The 7,309-nt window shown below is 37.7% G+C and overlaps 1 non-coding gene across 1 annotated transcript; it reads left to right on the plus strand.

Moving 5' to 3' along the window:
- The first annotated feature begins 6,990 nt into the window (after positions 1-6,990).
- Positions 6,991-7,094, plus strand: LOC132275743 (small nucleolar RNA R71). The gene has a single exon (XR_009470726.1). It is a non-coding gene; the product is annotated as a small nucleolar RNA R71 (small nucleolar RNA).
- The last annotated feature ends 215 nt before the right edge of the window (positions 7,095-7,309 follow it).

Below are 7,309 nucleotides of genomic sequence, written 5' to 3' on the forward strand. Positions count from 1 at the left end.
CTTTCGTAGGGAACACGATTGCATTTAGCATATACAACAAGCCTTTTAAACCCCTAGGTTACCCCTAGTGGACGAGTGAAGTCTCGTGAGGGTTTCCAGAAATGATACCCACAAATATTAAGCTCATTCTCACAAAAAAGGCACCAATATTGCAAACAAGCATTGGGAGAAAACTACCTCAAGTATACAATTTTACAACCATTTCCAAGCAATCTCTCAAAATTTCAACACAAAGCAAACAAGTATGGTCCTCTATACATCAAGAAAATGATCATGCAAATCAAACCAACTCAAGAATCCTTTTTGATTGGACCGGCATCAAGTGTGTTGCTATCTAAGCCAACTAAAGAAATGAACACATCCTTACCCCTAAACTAGCCTACAAACTTAGTCCCGATCATTAAAACAAAGAGTGGACCTTTTATTAAGGCTTTATTGAACTAGGTGCGCTTATTCTTTTCACTCGAATTTTTATTTATTTTTTTTTTTTATTAATAGGATCAAAGATGGAGGCATTGTGCAATGTAGTGATCTATTAAGCTTTCTAGAGATTTATAAGGTCGAGCGTTAGGTCAATGACTCCCAAACCAGACGGCTTTAGGGCATTAGGCATTCAAACACCCCTACGGACTAACAAGCTCAAATCAACTGGGTTACAAATCAAAACAACCATCATCTAATCATTTCCCACTTTTCACCTTTTGGGAGAAGTCCTTACTTTTTATTGTTTTTCTTTTTTTCTTTTTTTCTTTTTTTTTTTTTTTTTTTTTTTTTTTTTTTTTTTTTTTTTTTTTTTTAACATTCAATTATTAACCTAGAGTTTGTGCCCTCCACCTTTCGGCGCGAGAAATTCAGTGCTTGATGAGGCTAGAATCCCGGCTACTTAATGAAAAGGGATTGTTATCCACATTTATCAAAATGAAAGCTTTCAATGCACTGTTAGCCCAATTGGGATATAACCAATTCAATAATCAACAAAGCATGTACCCCACAATTGAATGCTAGTGTGCGCCTGCGCTAGTGTAGAATCCTAGAGTGAATCTCAAAACAATCACAAAATTAAGATGATGTGGACCACAAGTGCAAGCATAATATCAATTTTTTGAAAAATTTACTCCTAAATGGCATCCACAAGGCATACAAGGAGTATTGGCCTCTTAAGTCATGCAATTTTTAAATTTTAAGCAATATAGTCCTCAAAAGATCAAAATCATAGCCAACATCAATCTCAAATCTCAATCATGCATTTAAAGTTCAACTTTAAGTAGAATGCAACAAGACACCTCACCCCCAAACTTAAATCGCACATTGTCCTCAATGTGCAAAGTGAACAATGGAAAAAATGGAAAGAGTATACCGTGGTGGTAAAGACATGAAGCTCGGTTGCGATCCATTTCGAAAGGCGTCTCCCCCAAACTTAGAATCAACAACCTACTTGAATAACCACACTATCAAACTCACATCAAATATCATTTGGGATAAGAAGGATCAAATCATGCATTCTAAAGCAATATAAAAAAAATAAAAAAAAAATGAGATAAAATTTTTTTTTTTTTTTTTAATAAATAAGATTTATTGATATGAAAGAAGATATAAACAATAATTGCTAAGTTTAATGTCTCTAGCTAGACAGAATGCTGCTTTGAATTCAAAAATGGAAGAAAAAGCCAAACTAAAGATGTTCAGACGATCAGGTTAGATCGATCTCAAAAACATTTTGATCGATCGAACATGCATAATCCTGCAGAAATGTTTGAACGATGGGACAAGGCCTCTTTGGATGCAGGCTGGGTGCAGGTCCAAAATTTTTCTAAGTGTTGAGATTGCAGATCGATCAAACAAGAAGTTGGTTCGATCGAAGAAGTGAAGATCAATCCAAGAACAAATTTGAACGATGGGACAGAGGGCTGAAATATACAGGTTGGATGCAGGTCCAAAATTTTTCTAAGTGTTGAGACTGCAGATCGATTGAACAAGAAGTTGGATCAATTGAAGAAGTGAAAACTCACCCATTTTGCATTGCAACCCTAGATATCTTCATAAATAGGGTTTATTAGATATGCAGCCTCTAAATGTCTTTGAAAGACCTGTCCTTCAATGTAGGGTTTTAATCTTTGTCCATTAACCTTAAAAATGTTCCCCTTTTTCAAACTTTGAATTTCAATTGCCTCATGAGGGGCAATAGAGATGACTTCATAAGGACCTTCCTATTTGGTTCTCAACTTCTCGGGAAAGAGTTTCAACCTAGAGTTAAAGAGCCAAACTTTTTGACCGGGTTCAAAAGATTTCTTTACAATGTGTTTATCATGAAAAGCTTTGGTTCTTTCTTTGTAGAGTTTGGCATTATCATAAGCATTATGTCTCAACTCTTCCAACTCACTCAATTGCAATAACCGGTTCTCTCCGGCCTTGTCAAGGACAAGATTGAGCTTTTTAACCGCCCACAAGGTTTTATGTTCCAACTCAACTGGAAGATGGCAAGGCTTTCCATATACAAATCTATAAAGAGGCATACCAATGGGAGTCTTATATGCCGTCCGGTAAGCCCACAAGGCATCATTTAACTTTCGTGACCAATCTTTCCAAGTGGTGTTGACCGTTTTCTCAAGAATATGCTTGATTTCCCAGTTAGACATTTCAACTTGCCCACTTGTTTGAGGGTGGTAAGGAATGGCCACTTTATGAGTAACGGAGTACTTAAGAAATAAATGCCTTAAGAATTGGTTACAAAAATGCTTTCCTCCGTCACTTATCATAGCTCTCGGCATACCAAAACGAGCAAAGATATTGGATTTAATGAATTGAATAACCACCAAATGGTCATTTGTTTTGGTAGCACAAGCTTCCACCCACTTGGAAACATAATCAACGGTAAGGAGAATGAATTGAAAACCATAGGACATAGGAAATGGACCCATAAAATCAATGCCCCAAATGTCAAAGATTTCTACATCGAGGATATTGGTCAAGGACATCATATCTCTTCTTGAGATTTATCCCATCTTTTGACATCTCTCACATGACTTGCAAAAGTTATAAGCATCTCTATGGATAGTGGGCCAAAAGAGCCCACTTTGAAGAACCTTCAAAGCGGTCTTCTTTGCACTAAAATGCCTACCATATGCAAGTGTATGACAAAACACTAGAACACTTGGAATTTCGCTCTCCGGAATGCATCTTCTCACTATTTACTCCAGACAATAACGGTATAAGACAGGGTCATCCCAATAATAATTCTGGATGTTGGCAAAGAAACGATTCTTCTCATTCTTTGACCAAAAAGTTGGAAGCTTGCCAATTGCCAAATAATTCACAATGTCAGCAAACCAAGGCATTTGCCCATTTGTAATTTGAAAAAGTTGTTCATCTGGAAAAGAATCATAAATTGGTGGGCTAGGGGAAGGCTCTAGCAATAACCTTGAAAGGTGATCGACAACCACATTTTCGGTGCCTTTCTTGTCCTTGATTTCAAAATAAATTCCTGAAGAAGCAAAATCCATCTAATCAATCTCGATTTTGTTTCTTTCTTTGTCAAAAGATGTCTCAAAGTAGCATGATCAGAATAGACAACAACCTTAGACCCTAAAAGATAGGACCAAAATTTATTAAGGGCATATACTATGGTAAGTGACTCTTTCTCGGTAGTGGAGTAGTTCAATTGAGCTCCCAAGAAAGTTTTGCTTGTATAGTATATGGCACATGGAAGCTTCCCTACTCTTTGCCCCAAAACTGCTCCCATGGCATAATCTGAAGCATCCCACATAATTTCAAATGGTAATGACCAATTGGGAGGTTACATGATAGGGGCGGATGATAATAAAGCACGCAATTTATGGAAGGCGTTTAGGCATGCTTGATCAAAGACAAAAAGAGTTTCCTTGGCAAGAAGATTGCACAAGGGTCGAGCAATTTTGCTAAAGTCTTTGATGAAACGGCGATAGAAGCCGGCATGACCTAGAAAGGAGCGAACTTCTCTCACCGTTGAAGGTGGAGGCAATTCAGAAATAAGCTCAACTTTTGCCTTATCTACCTCAATTCCCCTCCTTGAGATGACATAACCCTAAACAATACCTTCTTGAACCATGAAATGGCTCTTTTCCCAACTAAGTACAAGGTTTGTTTCACGACATCTTTTAAGCACTAAATCCAAATTTTTGAGGCATGCATCAACTGAGGACCCAAAGACAGAAAAATCATCCATGAAAACTTCAAGATATTCTTCCACCATGTCTGAGAAAATTGACATCATACACCTTTGGAATGTTGCGGGAGCATTGCACAAACCAAAATGCATCCATTTATAAGAAAATGTGCCGAATGGACAAGTAAAAGTGGTTTTTTCTTGGTCCAAGGGGTCAAGGGCTACTTGATTATAACCCGAATAGCCATCAAGAAAGCAATAATATCATTGCCTGACCAATCTCTCTAGAATTTGATCAATGAATGGCAAAGGGAAGTGATCTTTTCTAATGGCGGCATTTAATTTGCGGTAATCAATGCATACACGCCATGAATTGGCGGTACGCTTAGAGATTTCCTCTCCTTTTGCATTTTCTACAATGGTAATCCCCGACTTCTTGGGTACCACTTGAGTTAGACTTACCCATTTGCTATCTGAGATTGGGTAAATAATTTCGGCATCTAAAAGTTTAACCATTTATTTCTTGACTACCTCCTTCATGTTTGGATTAAGTCTCCTTTGACCATCCCTAAAATGCTTTCCATCCTCTTCCATAAGTATGCGATGCATGTAAATAAAAGGATCAATTCCCTTAAGATCTGCTACACTCCATCCTATGGCTTCTTTGTTTTCTTTAAGCACATTTAAAAGGGCATCTTCTTGGTTTTTTTTAAGATTTGAAGAGATGATGACTGGAAGAATGTCTTATGAGCCTAGGAATGCATACTTGAGATTGGAAGGTAGAGTTTTAAGCTCAAGAGTTGGTGGAGAGACTAGAGATGGGATTGGTAGAGTGCTAGAAAGTGGAGGAAGAGGTTCTATTGGAGTCTTCCAAGGTGGAAAATCCAAGCTTGCAACAGATTCCATGAGATTGCTTACTTCATTCATTGATTTTTCATCATCAAACCTATAATTTCCATACATTTCAAGAAGATAAGAAGCAAGAGGGTCATCGGATAGGAGAGATGAAAGGTTATCCTCAATTGGTTATTTCATAACCATGGTTGGAACTGACTCTTCGACAACCTCATCCAACATATCTATAAGACAACACTCGTCTTCATCTATGGGATGTCGACTTGCATTGAAAACATTAAGCTTAACTATCATATTTCCAAAAGAAAGTTCCATAACCCCGGATCTACAATTGATGGTTGCATTTGCGGTGGCAAGAAATGGCCTTCCCAAGATGATTGGGATATGGTTGGTAGGATTGGCAACCGGTTCGATGTCAAGAACTACAAAATCAATCGGGAAGTAGAACTTATCAACCTTCATGAGAATGTCTTCAACCATGCCCCTAGGTGTTTTGACGGATCTATCGGCCAATTGAAGCACCACGGAAGTTGGCTTTAACTCATTCAAACCTAGTTGGACATACATAGAGTAAGGAATCAAATTAACATTCGCTCCTAAGTCAAGAAGAGCTCTATGAACTTCATGGTCTTTAATCACACAAGAAATGGTTGGAGCACCTGGATCTTTGAACTTAGGTAGAGTGTTATGCTAAATGATGGAGCTTACTTGCTCTGTGAGAAACACTTTTTTAGGGCTTTGTCCTTTGCTCTTCCTCTTTTGTGTGCAAAGATCTTTCAAAAATTTTGCACAAGGCGGAATTTGCCTAATTACATCCAAAAGAGGAAGATTAATGTTAACTTGTTTAAAAACTTCCAGAAGGTGAAGTCTCTTTTAAAGCATAAGGAAAGGGAGCTTTTGGCTCATAAGACCTTGCAACTAATGGAATTGATGAAGAAGATTGAGGATTCCGATTAGGAACATTTTCATCCAAACAAGTAGGAGTGGGATTGGAAATGGGATGGGTGACAACTTTTGGTTGCTCCGGCTCACTATCTTCCTTTGGTTGTTCAACCCTATTGTCAACTTGTCTACCACTTCTCAAAGTGGTGATGGCTTACACTTATGCCCGGGAAGAACACCCCGATGTAGGGCTTGCTTCCACATAAAATTGGGCTTTGGGGTTTCTCTCGGGTTGACTAGGCAATTTACCCACTTCTCTTGCATTCAATGCATTATCTATGGTCCCAATTTGGGATTCCAGCTTTGATATGGATTGATAATGAGAATGCAACAAGTTGGTGTTCATTTCTAAACTACCTAAAGCTACCAAAACCTTATCTTCGAATGTGGGATTGCTAGAAGGTGCATGAGGATAATGAGAACGAACTTGGAAATCATAAATTTGAGGATGTGAAAGGTGATTCATTCTTTGGTGATGAGAAGAAGAAACAATTCCTTGGGAACCTCCATTCCTCTTATAAGGTAGAATGTATTTGCTTTGAAAATTTTTAGCTTGATAAGAACTTGAGTTTTCATTCCACATTGGAACATATGCACTTGAATAAAGATGAGCAAATGTAGCATTGACTTGTTCAAAATGTGCATCAAACACATGTTTATGGGGACAATTGGAAGTAGTATGTAGAACACTTGAACATGTCATGCAAGGCTCACAAGAATGAGACACAAAATGAAAAGGAGATGATTCGACAACTGGTCCTCGACTCAACAAGAGTTGATCAAGTTTTTTAGAAAGAGTCTTAACCTCGGCTACAATTTCTTTTGATTCCTCAATTTGACACACTTTTGCACTTTTCTCTTTTTCACTAGAACCATGATCAAACCGAGAAGTATAATATTTGTGCAAAAAGTTTTCACTCATTTTCTCAAAAAGGTGCCAAATACCATCTTCATGTTTCCCAAAATATGAACCTCCGCATGATGTATTAACTATATCCTTGTGCATGTTGGATAGGCTCTAATAAAAATATTGGACAACTTGCCATTTTGGAATACCATGATGTGGACATTTTCTTAGCAAGTCATTTAATCTCTCCCAAGCCTCATGGAAGAACTCTCCTTCCCTTTGAGAAAATTCACGAATAGAAGATCGCATAACATTGGTCAAACTCACGGGGCAAAATTTCTTTAAAAATTCATTTTGCATTTGTAACCGAGAAGTTATTGAATTTGCCCCCAAAGTGTTGAACCAATGCTTGGCTTTGTTCTTAAGTGTGAAGGGGAAGAAAAATAGTCTAAGAACTTCTTCCGAAACATTCATATACCTCATGGTGGAGCATATCTCAAGAAATTCATTAAGATATTTATATG

This window comes from Cornus florida, unplaced genomic scaffold, assembly GCF_030987335.1.
Source record: "Cornus florida cultivar Cherokee Brave unplaced genomic scaffold, ASM3098733v1 CherokeeBrave_3.0.0_Hap2_Chr09, whole genome shotgun sequence".
Lineage (NCBI taxonomy): Eukaryota > Viridiplantae > Streptophyta > Magnoliopsida > Cornales > Cornaceae > Cornus > Cornus florida.